Source organism: Misgurnus anguillicaudatus, chromosome 1, assembly GCF_027580225.2.
Source record: "Misgurnus anguillicaudatus chromosome 1, ASM2758022v2, whole genome shotgun sequence".
In the NCBI taxonomy this organism is placed as follows: domain Eukaryota; kingdom Metazoa; phylum Chordata; class Actinopteri; order Cypriniformes; family Cobitidae; genus Misgurnus; species Misgurnus anguillicaudatus.
This window is the reverse complement of record NC_073337.2, coordinates 1295578-1315089: the sequence shown is the minus strand read 5'-3', so window position 1 is coordinate 1315089 and position 19512 is coordinate 1295578. Positions and strand designations below refer to the sequence as shown.

The following is a 19512-nucleotide window of genomic DNA, read 5'->3' as shown; positions in this document are numbered from 1 at the left end:
GCACAAAAAACCGTGGGTACGCCTCTTTTCCAGATGTGCGGTTTATAAATCACAAATGATCTTAAAATTGTGCGCAGCTGAATGCTTTTAGAACTCCGCCTTGTAAACGCCCCTAATTTAATTCATTAGCATATACATATTACATTATCAAAGGCCGAATTCTCTGACTGCTACAATGGCAAGTGGTCAAAAAACATATTTGTTGTCGTTTGCTTAAGTTTTTAATATTTCTAAATTCTAACATGGAAACTTTATTGACATCACTCAAGTTAAGGCGATTATTGGATCTTTCAATTCACGGGTTTCATTTAAATATAGTTTTACACGTAGGCTAAACATATATTAAATATTATATTTGTGTCTTTAAAGTTTTGTTTCAGTTTGCCATGCCTCCTGCGCGGCGGTGTTAAAATAAGATATTTTCGACTTTAAAATTCAAAGATCGTATCTTAAACTGTCGGAATATATTCCATATGGATTCATTTGGATTTACAGATGTTTAACATTAAAATCGATGCATGGGAATAATTTGTATTAATTTTTGAAATACCCATCACTCTTAAATATCGCATGTCCCTTGGATACATCGAGGCTTCACAATTTAGTTCCTTTCACGTCGTTTTAATCATTAAATTCGATCGGGTTTACTCTCATTCAATAAAGCACATGTTCTGTAACATTTACATGTGCCTTAAACACTGCGAAACAATTTTGCTATATTTTTTAAAAAAAATTGAAAAGATGACGAACTAGAATATCGTTTTCTGAACCTAGCCTAGCTTGGGCGCCATCTTTTTGCATTAGAATAGGCCTACATTTTAAAATATCAAAATAGGCCAACATATTTTGTTTTAAAATATATTCTAAAACCTGGTTAAATTATTTTGGAGTAGCCTAGTAGGCCTTCTCCACAGTTTGTTCATTTTCTGTGTGCATCATTGTTGCATGTTTTTACGTTTCTATTCTGAATAAACAAACAGCGCAGTTTACATGCTTTGTCCTTGTTGCATTAGCTCATTAAGATAATTCTAAACAGATTTCTGTAATTCAAAAAACTCTGAATTTGGAGAACGTCACGGCGCACTGTTAAAACATTGTCGGTAATGTGTCGGTCGGGCCGGGCTCGGACACAACGTGCAGGGGCTTCGGTTATGGTTTTTTGGGCTCGATCTAAGCTCTAATACAGATGATGTTGACGCTGTAAAAGTTTTGAATATTTTTTTTTATCAAACATATTCAACACTTTTTTTTACATTAGCCAGGGGATGAAGAGAAAAATAATTAAATAAAAACATGGAAATGCTGACATACATTAATACATTTAGCAGCTTTTTTGTTTATCAGATTATAAATAGATTTTAGGTAGCCTATTGCTTAACTTCTAATAGAAAAATATGGGATAATGGTTTATAATCACCTTATTTACATTTATGTATACTAAACTTTGCAAACAAAAGTAACACATTAATCAAATAATATTTCTTATGTAATAAGATATCATAAGAGAAAAAACTAATTAAATATTTTCCAAAGTCTTAAGAAAAATATATGAATTCTAACAAAAGAGCACAAATCTAACATTTTTTTCTTTTTTGAATAAGGACAACTCCAAAACAAATGAAAAAATGTTTCTGCATGTTGACCACAAAAGGTACAAAACAAAAAGTTTCGAATATGCCTACCTGCAATACTGCAATATTGCCACAAGGAAACGTGCGTACGTCAAGTCGGAACCTGACGTGGAGGTAAGTACTTTTCCACGTCAAAGTCAAGTTTTATAAATCTGAGCGTTTGAGTGGATTTGAGCGTACGCACGGTCTTAGATCAAATCTGTGCGTAAAAACGCTTTATAAATGAGGCCTCTGGTTCCAGCTGCGACTGGCATAATAGCTAAAAGCTGACTCTCCTTGCTTTGAGTAAACCCTTGGTATTTCTAGCTGATGTGATCCTAATGATCTGAGTGATCTGTTGGGTTTATATTCAATGAGCATATCAGTAATGTATTGAGGTCCTAGTCCACTGAGTGATTTATATACCATTAATAATACTTTAAAATCAATCCTAAATGTAACTGGTAGCCAGTGTAGCGACCTGAGGACCGGTGTGATATGTTCATATTTTCTGGTTCTGCTCAGAATTCTGGCAGCAGCGTTCTGAATGAGCTGGAGCTGTCTAATAGTCTTTTTGGGAAGGCCAGTGAGGAGGCCATTACAATAATCCACCCTGCTGGTGATGAAAGCATGCACAAGTTTCTCTAAGTCTTGTCTGGAAACAAAGCATCTAATTCTTGCAATATTTTTGAGATGATAGTATGCTGATTTAGTTATTGCTTTGACATGACTACTGAAACTAAGGTCCGACTCCAGAATCACACCAAGATTCCTGACTTGATTTTTAGTTGTTTGACCCCTAGCGTCAAGGTATGCATTCACCTTGAGAACTTCATCTTTGTTTCCAAACGCAATGACTTCAGTTTTCTCTTTGTTTAACTGAAGAAAGTTTTGGCACATCCAACTGTTGACTTCATCAATGCATTTGCACAGGGAGTCAATGGGGCTATAGTCGTTAGGGGATAGAGCTAAGTAGATCTGAGTGTCATCTGCATAACTGTGATAGGCAATTTGGTTCTCTCTCATTATTTGGCTTAGTGGGAGCATATACAGGTTGAACAGGAGTGGCGCTAGAATTGAGCCTTGCGGGACTCCGCATGTCATAGGATACAGCTACTGGATTTAGGGTTAAGTTTGGGGTAGAATTCGAATGTAAACAGCGGATCTGTCTAGATGTGATACAACTTGTCTTAAATCGCGTGAAATGTTTGGTTTAGAGTTAGGTTTTGGGGATAGAATTAGGATAATAACAGCGCTCATCCGCGAGATTTTGCTGTTGCTGTATCCCCTCTAGCCACAACGCCGAAACAGCAGAACATGCAAACCCCGCCTTCAATGCACTTCCGTAACCTTCTGCTACCAAAAAGCTCATTTCTCAAAATCGAATTAGAAATTGTTCAGAATGATTATATGGTATATTATAGAGTTATCAAGTTTTTGTTTTCTGTAGAAAAATGTTGAATGTCATTTAAAAAGAAAACACGTGCAAGCTACGTGGTTCAGTGATAGCAGCCTCAAAGCAACCACCATAGCAACGAACTATATACTAAATATAATGGGAAGTATTTATATTTAGTACTTTAGAAGTATAAAAAAGTATTAATCCACATTAACTTGGTTCGGGAGAATTTCAAGCCAATATAATGGTTATGTAAGAACATATTCTGTTTTGTGGATTATGACTGTAAAATCATTGTACAAGTCATTTATTAAGTTCATCACTATTCATTGACCTCTAAAGTGTGCTGTGACAATAGCTGAAATCATGACTATAACTCATCGTGAAAAACATTTTATTCTTTACAAACTTTTACAGTATTTGTTTCAAATGATTCAAGATTCAATACTTTGTCATTTCAACTTAGCACACAAAAATAAAACACCTTACACACATTGACCACATTTGTACATTACAGTAAATAAGTAACATCACAATGGTAAACACACAATTTTGTCCTCACACAGACTAGTGTGAATACTGTATGTGTGCTTAAAAACAGTACCTACGTTTAATAATAAATCAGATCTAGTAAAACATCATGTTTGCACAAGTAAGGCGAACATTATATTACACTACCATAAAGGTTTCTATGATATGCTGCAACATATACTATACATTTTACATCATTCTTTTTACAGAATACAATATCAGACTAGAAATTTAAAAAAAATCTGTAGTGCTAGTTATCATATTTATCCACATTGTCATCATTATCACTCTTATCATTATCACTCTCTTGTATACCAGTGTCTGTATGCTTGGCATGGGGAGGGCCTGACACAAGTGGGGTTTGTCTGCAGGAACAAAGTCTGATACATGTGGGTTAAACATCACAATGGCTTGATGTAGTTTTCTTTCCAGCTGTTGGAAGCGTTGAATGAGAGCAGCTTTTGCATGAGTCTTCATATGTAAGGCATCAATCCCTCGCTTTTTTAGACTCCTCGAAACATCATCTTCTTCAATCTAGAAGACAAAAGAAAACAAAATGCTGTTATGTTACCAGGTGGTTTCTAATATGATTTGCGGGTAGTTAGTTTGTCAGATGGTTACTAGAGTGACTGCTGTGTGGTTACTAGGGTAAAGTAATTATACTTACAGTGTCATCAAAGCAGAAGTTGACATGCCAAGAGGGATCACATGATTCCTGAAAATCAATTGTCGCAGGTAAGAAGCTCATCTGCGGTGACCATTGAATGCTGTTGTATTCTTTTTTTGCCTGTCTCAGTCTATTGTTGGAGCTGGCTACCTGCTTGGAGAGTCTAATGGCAATGCCCTGCCCATCTGAAGCAAAGCTAGAAAACAAGCATGCAGAAAAATGAATGTATTAGTTTGTATTATAGTCCTTTTTAAGTTCAAACCTAATGTCATATTGTATCTACTTATCCACTTTTAGCACTATACCTGGATATATTCTTCTCTGGTGAAGGAGGACTGCTCTCTCTCCCTTGATTCAGTTCAAGCCTTTGAGTTGGACTCTGAGCTCACGGTCCACATCTTTAAGGGTAGACTGGAAGTTTGAATCAGACTCTTGCCATCTTCTCCCAATACGGTATTTTTTCCTCAATGTTCAGCAGAGTCCTCAATTCTAATATCTACACATTACAAAAAGTACAGCACAAAAGTTCAGTAGCTAGCAAGCAGAAAGCATTACCATGGTACACCTGACCAAACATATGTTACAAGTAAGGCCTTGGTGGTAATAGATTACTAATTACATCACATGAAGATTTGCAATAATGCTGCAATATTTTAATTTATAACCACTGGTGACAGTTTCCTTCAAAACTATGCCATTACTATAATCACACTTTGAATCACATCAGCAAGGCACTTAAAGGAAAACACCAGTTTTTCAATATTTTACTACAGGGCTATTTAGATCTTCCCCTGGAGGGCCAGAGCACTGCATACTTAAGCTCCAACCCTGATCAAACACACCTGAGCAAGCTAATTAAGGTCTTCATGATCACAGTTGGTTAATGGTACATAAACTCTAGGGGTTTTCACACTGCGCTTAACCCTGGGTTATCCTCATTCTAAACCCCGCTTTTAACCCTGGGTTAAGGAGCGTTTCACACCTGTAATTTGAAAGCGGTGTTGGCACCGCTTTTTACCCAGGGTTATGAAACCCTGCTCTGGAGCAGGGTTAGCACCGTATTTGTGGTGTTGGCCCCGCATTGTGGTGCCAAACGCATGCAGTGTGAAACGAAGCAGGGTTAGAATGTTATGACACTAATTAAACACAGTTGAAGTAGCTAATCAAGGCTTGATAATTACAGACAGGTGTGTTGAAACTGGGTTGAAGACTCCTGACCCAGGGTTTAGGAATGCACAGTGTGAAACGTCAAATTATAAATACCCAGGGTTATCTCTTAACCCCTGGTTAAGTTTGAACAGTGTGAAACATGAAAAAAATAACTCAGGATTCCGTTAACCCTGGTTTTAGAATAACCCAGGGTTAACAATTTCAGGTGTGAAAAGCCCTTCTGTAGTGCTCCAGCCCTCCAGGGTAAGATTTGAATAGCCCTGTTTTGCTATGTTCTTACCTCAACTTATACAAATGAATACATACCTTTCTTTTTTCAATGCGTGCACTTTTAATCTTTGTACAGCGACTATTAAAATATTAGAATGTATTAGCATTTAGCCTAGCCCCATTCATTCATATGGCTCCAAACAGGGATGAATTTAGAAGCCACCAAACACTAACAGGTATTTAGTCGAGTAAGTATAGTGGCACAAAATAAAACTTGAATGGGGCTTGGCTAAATGCCAACACATTCACGAAGTGCTTAACAAAGACTAAAAGTGCATGCATTGAATAAAGATAGGTATGCATTAATTCATCTAAGTTGAGCTAAGAACATAGTAAAATATTGAATGTTTTCCTTTAAAGACGTCTGTAATTACCATAGTCTTACATAATCAGTTTTGGATGACGTGTTTCCGGTTTCACGCTGAACAGATCGTGCATCGGAGCTCCGTCGAGTTCTTCATCTAAAAGCCTTTTTTTTTTACTATCTTATTCCTATTTATATATTAAGTTTTACCTAGGAATACTTTACCGTGAGGATTATTGAGCAGTACTACCACGTGAAACTATTTATCACTAATAAACACCCACAGTGTTAGCATATAGCCCGCTAGCTTCAACAAACGCTGCCGACTGAAGCTAGCATTTTCCGATCTAATGGCGGATTCATCTGATATATGCTTTTCTGACCTGTCCTCGCCTGAGCGGGAAGCTACGAAGGAGTTGATCGGTTTGAGCAGATCCAACGCGAGCTACAGCGCCCACTTCACCATGTCTCCGGACGTCCACAAGCGACCGAGGAATGCGACAAACGAGTACTCCACGCGATGCAGCTTTACGGACCGTAAGCGAGTGAACGGAGACGCCATTGCCCAACATGAAAGCGATCGGGAAGCTGTGGAGGAGCCGCTGCCCGGCCTTCGCAGATTCAGCATGCCCAACATCACCCTGGACCCAGACGTTCGCAGGCGACTGAGGCGTACCACAACCAAACCCCCAACGCGATGCAGCTCCGCGGAGCGCGTTCGGGTAAACAAAGACGCCATCGCCCAGCATGAAAGCGGTAAGACTCCGCTTGTTATTGTAACATGTACTACTTGCTACATGTATAGTTTAGCTTCTGCCGTTAGCATAGATGGGTTTACATGCACTAAGTGTATTGAAGTATTAAGATTAACTGAGAAGGTTGCTGACCTAGAATCGCGCATCCGAACGCTAGTTGAGGATAGCAAAACCGCTAACGTTACTGTTGTAAATACTGTATCGAGCGAAAAGACTAATGGCTCGGTTCCGACATCAGATGCTAATGTAAACATTACAAACAATGTATCGAGCGCACATAGTGTTCCGACATCAGATGCTAATGTAAACATTATAAATACTGTATCGAGCGCGCATAGTGTTTATCATAATACACATGGCTCGGTTCCGGCATCAGAGTCAAGTCGGCGGTCTAACTGGGTGACTGTCAGGCGGCATAGTCATATACGGCGTCCATCTAAGACCCATAACGTTACGGTACTTTCTAACAGATTCGATCCCCTAAGGAATACACTAGCTGAAACACCTGTTAAAAGTGCCCTGGTCATTGGAGATTCTATACTCAGGAACACTAACATTGAGGCACCAAACACCCTAGTCGACTGTATACCGGGAGCCAGAACGTCTGACATTAGATCCAAACTTAAAGTGCTGGCTAATGCTAAACGGAAGTTTTCTAAGATTGTTATTCACGCCGGAACAAATGACACCAGACTCCGACAGTCGGAAATCACCAAAGATAATATTAAGGAGATGTGTGAAATTGCAAAAACAATGTCAGACAATGTAATATGCTCTGGTCCCCTCCCCGCCTACCGGGGAGATGAAACACATAGTAGATTAGAGTCTCTAAATGGCTGGATGTCAAAGTGGTGCCCTCAGCATAATGTAGGGTTTATAGACAATTGGAAGCATTTCTGGGGTAGACCATTTCTCCTAACCCGAGATGGCCTTCATCCGACATCAGAAGGAAGTGCTATACTCACCAGAAATCTGATTAATATTCTTAATTCTGATATAGTATGACTATCCAGGGCCCAGGTCAGGAAACAGACGGATCAGCTTAACTGTCCGTCTGTTAGCTGGCATGATATGTCTAGATCACATATATCCCAGAACTTCGAGTCGATCTTACCAGAATATCAACACATTTCAACTGTATCTGTTCCCCGAACAAGCAAATACAGAGCACCGCTTGCCACATCACGTACAAATTTGACCAACATAAAATTAGAAAACAATACATTACAAGATGAACCTCGAATGTTAAAATTCGGCCTTCTTAACATTAGATCGCTTACCAATAAAGAACCTATTGTTAATGAAATAATTAATGACCAAAACTTAGATGCACTCTGTTTAACAGAAACCTGGCTTAAAGCAGACGACTACATTAGTTTAAACGAATCCACCCCACAAGACTATTATTATAAACACGAACCTAGGTTAAAGGGGAGAGGGGGTGGTGTAGCTACAATATACAACAAAATTTTTAAAGTAAACCAAAAATCTGAACTAAAATTTAAATCATTTGAACTAATGTTGTTAAATATGGAAATAACTGATCGTAACCACAAACAGCTCTCTTTTGCCTTAGCTACAATCTATAGACCTCCGGGCCACCATGCAGATTTCCTTAAAGAAATAGCAGATTTTCTGTCTGAGCTTGTAGTCACTGTAGATAAAGCTCTTATCGTTGGTGATTTTAATATTCATGTGGATAACCATAAAGATGCTTTAGGACGTGCGTTTATGGATGTTCTAAATTCTCTCAATATTAGACAAAACGTGACAGGGCCAACGCATACTCGTAAGCACACATTAGACTTAATTCTGTCACTCGGACTCAATATTAATGACATCGAAATATCACCTCAGAGTGATGCAGTTTCTGACCATTACCTTGTGTCATACACTGTACTTCTAGATAGGATCACTCAATCCACAACATGCTACAGATTAGCCAGAACAATAATTTCCACCACTAAAGATAGCTTTATTAGCACTCTTCCAGACCTGTCCAAAATTAAACATGAAGATAACTTTTATGATCTATATATTGTAATAGAAAACCTAAACAATGTCTTTTCTAACACATTGGATGCCTTTGCTCCCATTCTAAAAAAGACAATCAAAGAAAAGCCGCCAGCTCCATGGTATGATCATCACACCGCAGCTCTTAAAAAGGCAACTAGGAAAATGGAAAGAAATTATAGAAGCACAAAATTAGAAGTATGGCGTGCAGCATGGAAAGATAGTGTTAAACACTACAGACAGGCTTTTAAAACCGCCAGATCTACCTATCTTAGCAAGCTTATAAATGAGAATCATAATAACCCTCGTTTCCTCTTTGGCACCGTTGCAAAACTGACTAGAAACAAAGAACAAACAGAAACCAATAGTAAACTCCAACACAATAGTAACGACTTCATGAACTTCTTTTCTAACAAAATTACGGCTATAAGGGAAAACATCGTAGCTACACAGGCAGCCACCACTCTACCCGTTAGTTCACTTAACACTAGACTACCACACGAACATCTTGATTCATTTAAACCTACTACAATAGAAGAGCTCTCTAAACTAGTAACGTCATCCAAATCATCGTCCTGTATATTAGACCCCGTTCCCACAAAACTACTTAAAGAGGTATTTCCTGTAGTGTCAACCCCGGTTCTAAATATCTTTAACTCATCGCTAGAAATAGGATACGTTCCAACATCTTTCAAACTAGCAGTTATTAAACCGCTGATTAAAAAACCACAGCTTGATCAGGGAGAGCTTAATAACTTTAGACCAATCTCAAATCTCCCTTTTCTTTCGAAAATATTAGAAAAGGTAGTGGCAAGCCAGTTACGCACATTTTTGACAAATAATAGTACATATGAAAAGTTCCAATCAGGATTCAGGCCCCACCATAGCACAGAGACAGCGTTGCTTAGAGTTACAAATGACCTCCTATTAACATCCGATCGTGGTGAAATCTCAATTCTTATATTATTAGACCTTAGTGCAGCCTTTGACACAATAGATCATACAATCTTACTCAATAGACTAGAAAACTATGTTGGTATCAGTGGTCAGGCGCTAGCATGGTTTAGGTCGTATCTAACCAATCGCTATCATTTTGTTTATGTAAACGAGGAAGAGTCATATCACTCCCTGGTTAAATACGGTGTACCGCAGGGATCGGTTTTAGGTCCTATCCTGTTCTCGTTATACATGTTACCTCTAGGAGACATTATCAGGAAACATAACATAAGTTTTCACTGCTATGCGGATGATACCCAGCTTTACATCTCCTCACATCCCAGCGAAACACACACGTTTTCTAAGCTAACAGACTGCCTTAGCGATGTTAGTGACTGGATGGCACATAACTTTCTTAAGCTGAACTCCAATAAGACAGAGATACTTATTATTGAACCGAATCGCTACAAACATAATATGTCAGATTACACGTTGCACATAGATGGCTGCACTGTGGTGCCATCTTCCACGGTAAGGAACTTAGGTGTGATGTTCGACAGCAACTTATCCTTCGATAGTCATATCGCCAACGTCTGCCGTACAGCTTTCTTCCACCTTAGAAATATCTCGAAAATACGCCCTATACTGTCTACATCTGACGCAGAGAAGCTTATCCATGCTTTTATGACCTCTAGAATAGACTATTGTAACTCGCTACTCGGGGGATGCCATGCAAATCAAGTAAACAAGCTTCAGCTAGTTCAAAACGCTTCCGCAAGGGTACTTACTCGATCTAAAAAGTACGACCACATAAGCCCAATTCTGGCATCTTTACACTGGCTACCAGTTAAATATCGCATACAATTTAAAATATCACTACTCACCTACAAAGCTTTAAATGGCCTAGCACCCTCATACCTTAGAGAATTACTATCAGAATACAATCCATCACGCACACTACGGTCACAAAATTCTGGTCTCTTGATTATCCCTAGACTATCAAAAGTGTCTAAAAGTGGAAGGTCATTTTCCTACTTAGCCCCTAAGCTCTGGAATGATTTACCAACCAATGTCCGAGAATCAGACACAGTCGATAATTTTAAATCTAGACTTAAAACTTTTCTCTTCAACAAAGCATTCGCATAATTTGTCTAGTAAAAGTACTTAACTAGAAATAGTTATTTGTACCGAACAAAGCACTCGCGGTCATAAAACAGACCAACCAAATAAATAAATAAAAACCTTATCTTAACGTATAGTCGGATTGCGATTTTGGAACTTTCGTGTTCTTGTGAATAGTATGCCATACAAACCCGTTTGCCACTGATCGTGCATTAACGGCGTCAGTGGGGCATCCAGCCTTAGTCAAACGGGTTGGCACGTATGGTTGGGTTGGGCTTTTGGCGCTTTCTTTATATTGCGAATACTATGCCATACAGACCCGTTTGCCACTGAACCTGCATTAACGACGACAGTGGGGCTTCCAGCCTTAGTCAAACGGGTTGGCACGTATGGTCGGGTTGCGATTTTGGCGCTTTTTTGTGTCTTGTGAATAGTATGCCATACAGACCCGTTTGCCACTGAACCTGCATTAACGACGACAGTGGGGCCTCCAGCCTTAGTCAAACGGGTTGGCACGTATGGTCAGGTTGCGATGTTGGCGTTTTCTCATGATCTTGTAAATAGCATGCAATATAGACCCGTTTGCCACTGAACCTGCATTAACGACGACAGTGGGGTTACAGGCCTTAGTCAAACGGGTCGACAGGTTTCATTTTCTATTTCTCTTAAAAATCAGAAGGTGACCCTTAGTTACCATATATACCGTCGCAGTGGGCCCCCAATTTGCAAAATCCTCAACTGTGGATAATATAATTATGCCGCAATAGTTAGTCTGTCTGAAACTAAGCTGATTAAACCACATCACTGTGTGACACTTGCATTACATGTGAACGGCCCCTACGCTAATATGATTTTGTTTTTCTCTCCCTATCCTGTCCTCGACCCTGAGGACAATGGGACAAACAGACCCAGTTCCGGTAGACGTGAAAGTCGACTCACCTCTGATCTACTGGTCGTCCATCACTGTGATGCCCAGCTGATGCCTGACCAACGACCACCGGCAGAACCCGCTTAAACCCCGCTTAATCCCCGCTTAATCTCCTTATCCGTCTATATGTGTTTATATACATATATATCTCCCAAGGGTTTTTCCCTCCTAGGACTTTTTATTTTTTTTTTCCTCGGCTCAACAACCCGGGGTTTTTGTTTTTTTTCTCCTAGGGGGTTTTTTACCCCGGGGAGGTAGCCTGCTTGGGCTTAATTTAGCATCTTCTCCTAGACGTTACATTAGTAATACGCTCGTTCATAATGTCGAGTCATAGCCTCAGCAAATTTGACAGCTTATGCTATTGTGTATTATGTTGTGCTATCTGTCATTTTTCTGTGCTTTTACTGCTTCTATTAATGTAAAGCTGCTTTGAAACAATTGAGTATTGTGAAAAGCGCTATATAAATAAAATTGAATTGAATTGAATTGAATTGAATTGAATAAAAACATTAAACTCTTACTTGAACTTGTAGAACTGAATCAGTCTGATGATGTAGTCCCTTTTCCATCTACAGACAGTGTCTGAAGAAAAGACCACATTACTACCACTCTAATAAAGTCATTCATTTCATGTTACTTCTGTTTCTTTGTTAATAGTATTCATGACATTCTTACAGTATTTAAGACTTTAACTTCAGTTCCTTACTTATTGGTTTCTGTTGGGCTAGCTTTTTTCCATCTCTCCATGTCTCCTTCAGAAATCACACTATACAACAACAATAACAGAAAACAAGACACACATCAATCCTAAATACTCTTGTGCAAAATGCACTTATAAATGGAATGTAATATTCTCTCATCTACAACTAATTATTACCTGCTTCTTATGTGCATTGTTTACCTGGTGCCTCTCTCATGACAAATGAGATATCTTCTTGAGCAATATTTTCTCTGCTTTGTCTACTCTTTGCAGTAGCTGCACCTCTGAAAAGACAGTTTAATCTACTTATAGTATGCTTACCATTTTGTGTGTGATCGGCTTCACTCCAGAAAATATAGAATGTATAAACAGTGAACCACCAGCACAGAATTTTGAAAGGTTATACAGCAGTAGACACACCTAGGTCAGTTGATTTCCTCCGTCCCTAATGCAAAAGGGCATCAGTCAGTAGGTTAAGGCGATGAGATGGAGTCATCTCCTTTGTGACTCTGGCAAATCTTTGGAGGAAAGACCACAGCCTTTCCATTCCTTCCCCGTCTGTGAGCCCAAACCCATCAAGCCATCTGGTACTGTACTTCATCTATGATTAAAGCAAAGTGGTCAAATATCACATACTGTACACAAAGCATGACCCTACTGCTTATAGTGATCTTAAGGTATTTTATCTTTTAATTTGTAAAAATAGCAAAGCTGTTCTTTTTATTACTTTATATTAATGTAATTATTATACAAATTAGGTAATCTGCATAAAAAGAAACAAAGGAAACCAATTTGGTTATAACAATCCTCTGCTTATAGTGTTTAGTTTGACCCAGACAGATTTGAGATAAACGGTTTCCACTGGGTTGTCTTACACATTGCATCTCTGAAACAAGTTTAGACAAACGTCAGGTTGGAAAAATGTTAGATTAAAGATTATTTTCAGGCATTTCTGGCTAATTTCAGCTTTGCAGTGCATAGACAAGAAAATTTGAGACCAAACAGGGAGTGAATGATGTGTGTTACATGTCCTGATATCCCTATAAAGTCAATGAATTACCTGGCAGGGCAATTTGTGTCCATAAACATGAAATGCTGGTATGACTAAGGAGATGTTGTGTAGTATGCCCTCCCCTGATTTCTGATTGAACACAGTATGACATAATTTTGAGTTAAAGGTCTTTTCTCAAAACAATAATTCAGTTTTACACAGAAAAAAAGGGTACTTACCTGCAAATGTGAGGCAACAACACAGGCAATGTCTAAGACTACTCGCAGGTGTATGTTCTTGTCCTCACATCTTTGAAGTAGTGCATCAGTGACATACAGGGGATAGGCTAATTTATTTCAACACAAAAATGTGAATTATAAAACACTTTATACTGAAGAAAAGTGAAAAATAATTATACAATCTCCAGCATCACATTCAATACCTAAATACTCAATAAGGGCACTCAGAATAATTCTAAAAATTTTTCATGTTTTCTTATATAAGTGAATATTATAAAATTGCTGAAAAGTTTCACAATTATATTTGGTGACTAAAAAAATTAATAAAAGATGGCTTATGTTAGGGTCATGCTATTTTAGGCATTATTAGGGAATTATCATTCATATATATAAACATAAACTTTGTAGATTTACCATGTTAATAACTGTGGAAATGCATCATCACAGTCTGTGAAAAAAGACCATTATAATACAAAGAGCTTTTCAATTGGTAAATGCATGTGTACAAATAAATACCTCTTACAACACCCTCATAAAGTCTCTGCATGACTGGTACTGAGTGATGCCTCTGAACGTTGACGTTAACAAAAACTTTTGTGGAGTGATGCTGGCCTCTCTGTGTTGTAATAAAGAGCATTGGAGAGAAGCCCAGTAATTCCATCTTACGAAGCTGAGAAAAGAGAACAAAATCTTTTAAACAAGAGTACACAGTCAAATGAAAAACTATGCTCTTATTCACTATCTACTTAAATAAATATTAAGTTTTTGTTTACTGAACTGAATTGTAGTTGTAATAATTATAATAAATAAAAAATATATATATTTTATAAATGAGACTTACAAGCAAGTCCACACAGTTCATAATTTTGTTAGAATTGGCATGTTTTTTTTATTTGGCTGCCCACTGATCATTAAATTTTACTTTTGGGGCTTTCAAGTTTTTCTTTTGTATAATCTTTACTCCGCAGTATTTGCAGGTTTTGTAGCAAGCACTACACTGGCGTGTTCTGGATCCAGGTGCCTTGTGTGTGTCAGTGTGTGAATGAATGAGTTGGAGAGTGAGTGAGTGAGTGAGTGAGTGAGTGAGTGAGTGAGTGAGTGAGTGAGTGATTGAGTTAGTGAGTGAGTGAGTGAGTGAGTTGGAGATATTTTTTTTAATTCTTTATTTACTAAACATTGTATGTGTATAACTATTTACAACAAACCCCAAGATCCGCCCACTATCATAAGACTATATAATAAGATAAATAAATAAATAAAACGGCAATAGAATAAAACTGACCAAAAAAGAAAGATCTGAATGTCTACACTCTAAAAAATACGGGGTTATTTTTTCTACCCAAATGTGGGGTTAAGCCATTTGGGTAATTTTTTTGGGTTATTTTCGCAGTCTTGGGTAGTTTTTTGGGTAGTTTTATGTAACCCCACCACTGGGTTATTTTCTGGGTAATTTTCACTGAGAGTGGAATCAATACACCCCCTCCCCCTCCCGGACTCAACAACCCAGCTCATTGGGTCAAATCAACTCGGCGCAGATTCAGGTGCAGCACAGGCTGACTGAATTTGAGGTGGATGCAACGCACAGTAATATTTGGAGAAATAAGGTTCGTATCAACATATTTATTCATATAACATATATTTTTAAACCTATTTATACACGTATCATAATATCGATGGCTATATAAAGACGTAAGTGCCATTACATTCAGTTTTACATGGCATTAAATACGCCGCCAGCTTCGTTCGTTTAGGTTGGCTTGTTTGATATGCCCGTTGGATAGTAAATACGTTTTCTACTGTTTTTGTTTAATGTTTTAAACGTCCCCTTTGGACAAAGCCTTAAGTTTCTTCTTAACTAACGTTATATGATGACATTTACGTTACTTCAAAGCCCAGTTAACTGTTAACTTAAAACGAGATTAATGTAAGTTAAAGTAAATGCATTCTTTGCATTTTCGTATTATTAAAATTAGATTTTTGACAATTACAGCCCGTAACAAATCTCTGGTAATTAATTTCTGAAAACCATTTTTTGTACACGAACAGTTAAAGCAGCCCATCCCCCGCTGTACAGCAGTGCTGCTGCTGGGTCAAAACAACCCCTTTCATGGATCATCTGTCGCGGGGATTTTGGATCGTCAGGAGGAGAAATACAGCAGGACTTTACAAGCAGACATTCTTCAGCGGTTCTTTTCTGGTGAAATAAAGGTCTGTATTTGTCTTTGTATCATTTAATCGATACCTAATGGCAAAAGTGTTGTCCTACAACGAGGGCATTTCATTAACGTTACGTTTAGTCAACAACATCAGTCGAGTGCTTGAAATAACTTTTTGTGAGCAGATGCGCGTTTTTACCACAGAACGCGGTAACGTTGGACAATATATTTAATATGGTAATAATGGCGATTACCATTGGACTATAATTATACTTTATTATTATGAGTATAGACCGTTTCATCGGACCAGAGTCGTATAATAATAATAATTATTATTATCATTATACGACTCTGCATCGGACGCACGGGGTCGCGGGTACGCGTCTGGTGTTTACTTCCGGTTTAATGGTGACTAGTGCCTCAAATGAATTCTGGAACAAATTACCTCGTCAAAAATAACAAATGTTTTGGTTTCCTAAAGGCAGGGGGAAACGGCGATCATGACCATGTGAAGGGAGGTTTGATAGCCGATTTGTAGTTAACAATGTATACATTATAGTACACATTTTACTTAGCAACGTTAGCTCAGTGTAGTTTTTTATACGCTTTAGCTATGAAATAAGAACTGAGGTAATTTACTTGTTGTTTATTTTGCTTGGTGTCAGAAATTAACTACTCTAAAAAGACTTTGTTGTTATGTATTCTTAGCGGAGTTTACCGGAAGTTGTTTATAAATGACAGGATTCAACTAACTTTAAAATGTCCATTAAAGCCTAATCACACTCTGTGACATTCAAATCTGCCTCCGTGCTTATCCAGCGAAAGCAGTTTATGTGTAATGTAACGTATGAAACAAACATTCAGATATATGTTATTCCAGAAGTACTGGAATAAATCTTTATAGTTAAGATATAAACACTGCTGGTCTACGAAAACGATCAAAAGAGATTAAATCGTCTTTTCGACAGTGACAATGCTTCAAATATAGTTTCTCTTAAGTGCAACATTAATGCCAGCAGGTGGTGACAAGTAAATTAAAGGTGGGGTGCATGATCTCTGAAACCCAATGTTGACATTTGAAATCACCTAAACAAATGAATAAGTATGAATGGTCTATTACAGGGGTGGCGAATGTCGGTCGTGGAGAGCCGCAGTCCTGCAGAGTTTAGCTCCAGCTCTAATCAAACACACCTGAACAGGTAATCAAGGTCTAAAGAGTTACTAGAAACCTTCAGACAGGTGAGGTTTAAGCTCTGTTTATACGTACATGGTTATTTTTAAAAACTGAGAGATATACCTTCGTTTGTGCCCCTCGTTTACACACAAACGGAGAACTCGCCTCTGAAACAGATTGTTTCTTAAAACTCCGGCCAGAGTGGAGATCTTGAAAATCTTCGGTTGCACGTAAACTGAGACAAATGGATGTTTAAGCAGGCAACGTCACAGAGTATGCGCCAGAGCTTGCACCTACGTCAAAAGTGCGACCTATGTTTACATGTGACTGCTACTCTGAACGCTTCCAAGATCACATTTATGTTTGTGCAAACTTGTTTCGTGTGTTTGTATTTGCAAATACAGCTGCTCCATTATGTCGAGGAACAGAGACGAGTGCTCGGAGGTCAGCAATTTTACGTGTGTTTGACTTCATGCGGCGTTGCAAGAACCGACAGACGAATGATGTCAAAGTACCGCGAGAGCGATTTGAAATTAGACCTCTACGTGTGATTCCTCAACTCCCTCTCGCGGTACTTTGACGTCATCGATCACCTACTGCAACAACTCCTCCCTCCAACATGAAGAACCAGTTTGCGTCACCACCAGCGCTGCCGGTGATTGGCTTATGTGGGCTTGAGCTTCTCTTGACGGCATATATGCACGCGTACGTGTAAATAAACACTTTTCTGAAAACTGACATGTGTGCACGATATTATTTTTGAAACCGGAGAGGTTGAAATGTCCGTTTGAAAATAGCCGCCCACGTGTAAACATAGCCTTAATCAGGGTTGGAGCAAAAAAACTGCAGGGCTGTGGCTCTCCAGGACCGACGTTCGCCACCCCTGGTCTATTATCTATATTGATAGAAAGTCTGATGAAAGTTTGTGTTTTTCTGTTTTAGGTGGTCTGAGTTTCCATGAGTTTCCTAGGCTAACTACCCCAGGCTAACTACCCCAGGCATGGTATGTTAATATTTTGTCCTTATCATGTGGTAACAAGAGTTTTATTTAGTCTTCTAGTATTTTAGAAGTTGTTTTTTTGTTATTTTTGCATTTAGATTGCACAAGACTTTTACACATTACACCAGGATGCAGCTCCAAAACTCTTCGAGAAATGGCTCCCTTGATATACCGATAGGATCTTGCATTTTTCTAAACCAGAAGCAAAGCTTCCATGTTCAGTTGAGGAGATGACACAAGGTAAAGTTTCTCAACTATTTTCATATTATGGGCCAGATTTACTAATAGCAATTTAATAAAGACACCCACTGATAAATTAATGAAAAATTTTTTTGACAATAATTGCTGTTGGGAGATTTGGCACTTTCTCCACTCATCTTCATTTATTTGAAATGCCAGACAGTTAACCGACATTATCTGAACATATTGCTTTTCAATTTCTGCTGCTACAGATGCAAAGGGAAATCTTGCATTAAAGCTGCTCCCTGTTTTGCTTCCACCTCCACCCTTCAAAACTGCCAGAAAAAGTCTGGCCCAGCATTGATGATGGCAAAAAAGCTTTCATCGACATTCAGCCTGTAAGTACAAATCAAGAAATTTACTTTAATACTTTATTTACCAGGTATTTAAATAAACTACCATTCAAAAGTTTGGGACATTTATGGCGCTTTTCCATTGCATAGTACCCCACGGTTTAGTTTAGTTTGGGTCGGGTCAGCTCACCTCACTTTGGCGTGGTTAGCTTTTCCATTGAGTTTAGTATCACTTCGCAGTGGGAGGGATTATAGGCGTGTCGTTATATTTGCGCTGAATACTGCTGTGACATCATACAAGTGAGAGGAGAGCGTCGTTGTATATTCCGATATGTTTATTTATTTCTCAGTCTGCCACAAAATTAAAATTGGCCACCACAAATAGATGTTTGCACATCGCGTTTATCACTACCACTGTCTCACATCACGGTTTTTGTTCAAACACCCGAGGCGTCAGCCGACGGCGCTCCGCTGAGCCTCACTGAAGTTGCATTTAAGCATATAATGCTGACGTGCTCATCGCGAATGTTCCGCCACAAACTTCAAGTCTGGAAGAAAAAGTTATGGTGTCCCTGATTTTCAACCTGTGGATGTTTTTCATGGCTAAAAGGGAGTTTGGGAACTTATAGCAGAGCACAAATGACAACATGTTTGCTCGAGACAGCGCAAGCTAGCACTAAAGGTAAAGCTAACAGCGATGACGCTGTTAGTGACGTTTCTTTCAGACCAATCAGTGATCTACAGTGTTTTCGCGTCACGTTTGGTATCAGCTCGGGTCGCTTGGAACCCCAACCGAGGTGGTACGAAAAAAGTATCGGGTACCACGTACTGCACCTAATGGAAAAGCTCCCAAAAGTAGGCTGACCCGACCCAAACTAAACCAAACCGTGGGGTACTATGCAATGGAAAAGCGCCATATGTTAATAGTGGCTGTCTTAAAGTGGGCAAGATCAAGGTGTAATAACTCCCAAACCCATCACCCACACCCTGACACCCCCCAAGATTCACCTTAAC

At 38.7% G+C, this 19512-nt stretch overlaps 2 long non-coding RNA genes across 6 annotated transcripts; one reads left to right on the top strand and one right to left on the bottom strand.

Annotated features, from left to right (window-relative positions):
- Positions 1–3386: 3386 nt before the first annotated feature.
- On the bottom strand, positions 3387–13752 carry LOC141368789 (uncharacterized). 4 transcript variants are annotated; one of them, XR_012372113.1, is made up of 8 exons: positions 13636–13752; positions 13466–13546; positions 12826–13006; positions 12412–12689; positions 12227–12287; positions 4513–4703; positions 4208–4403; positions 3387–4074 (listed from the first exon to the last, which is right to left on the bottom strand). It is a non-coding gene; the product is annotated as an uncharacterized lncRNA (long non-coding RNA). The 4 variants fall into 4 exon arrangements; XR_012372114.1 differs by having other exon boundaries at positions 12381–13006; XR_012372108.1 differs by having other exon boundaries at positions 12412–13006.
- A 786-nt stretch (positions 13753–14538) lies between these two features.
- On the top strand, positions 14539–18559 carry LOC141368795 (uncharacterized). Of its 2 annotated transcripts, XR_012372126.1 has the most exons (6): positions 14541–15239; positions 15682–15843; positions 16914–16990; positions 17908–17968; positions 18064–18205; positions 18418–18559. It is a non-coding gene; the product is annotated as an uncharacterized lncRNA (long non-coding RNA). The 2 variants fall into 2 exon arrangements; XR_012372125.1 differs by having other exon boundaries at positions 14539–15843.
- Positions 18560–19512: the final 953 nt, after the last annotated feature.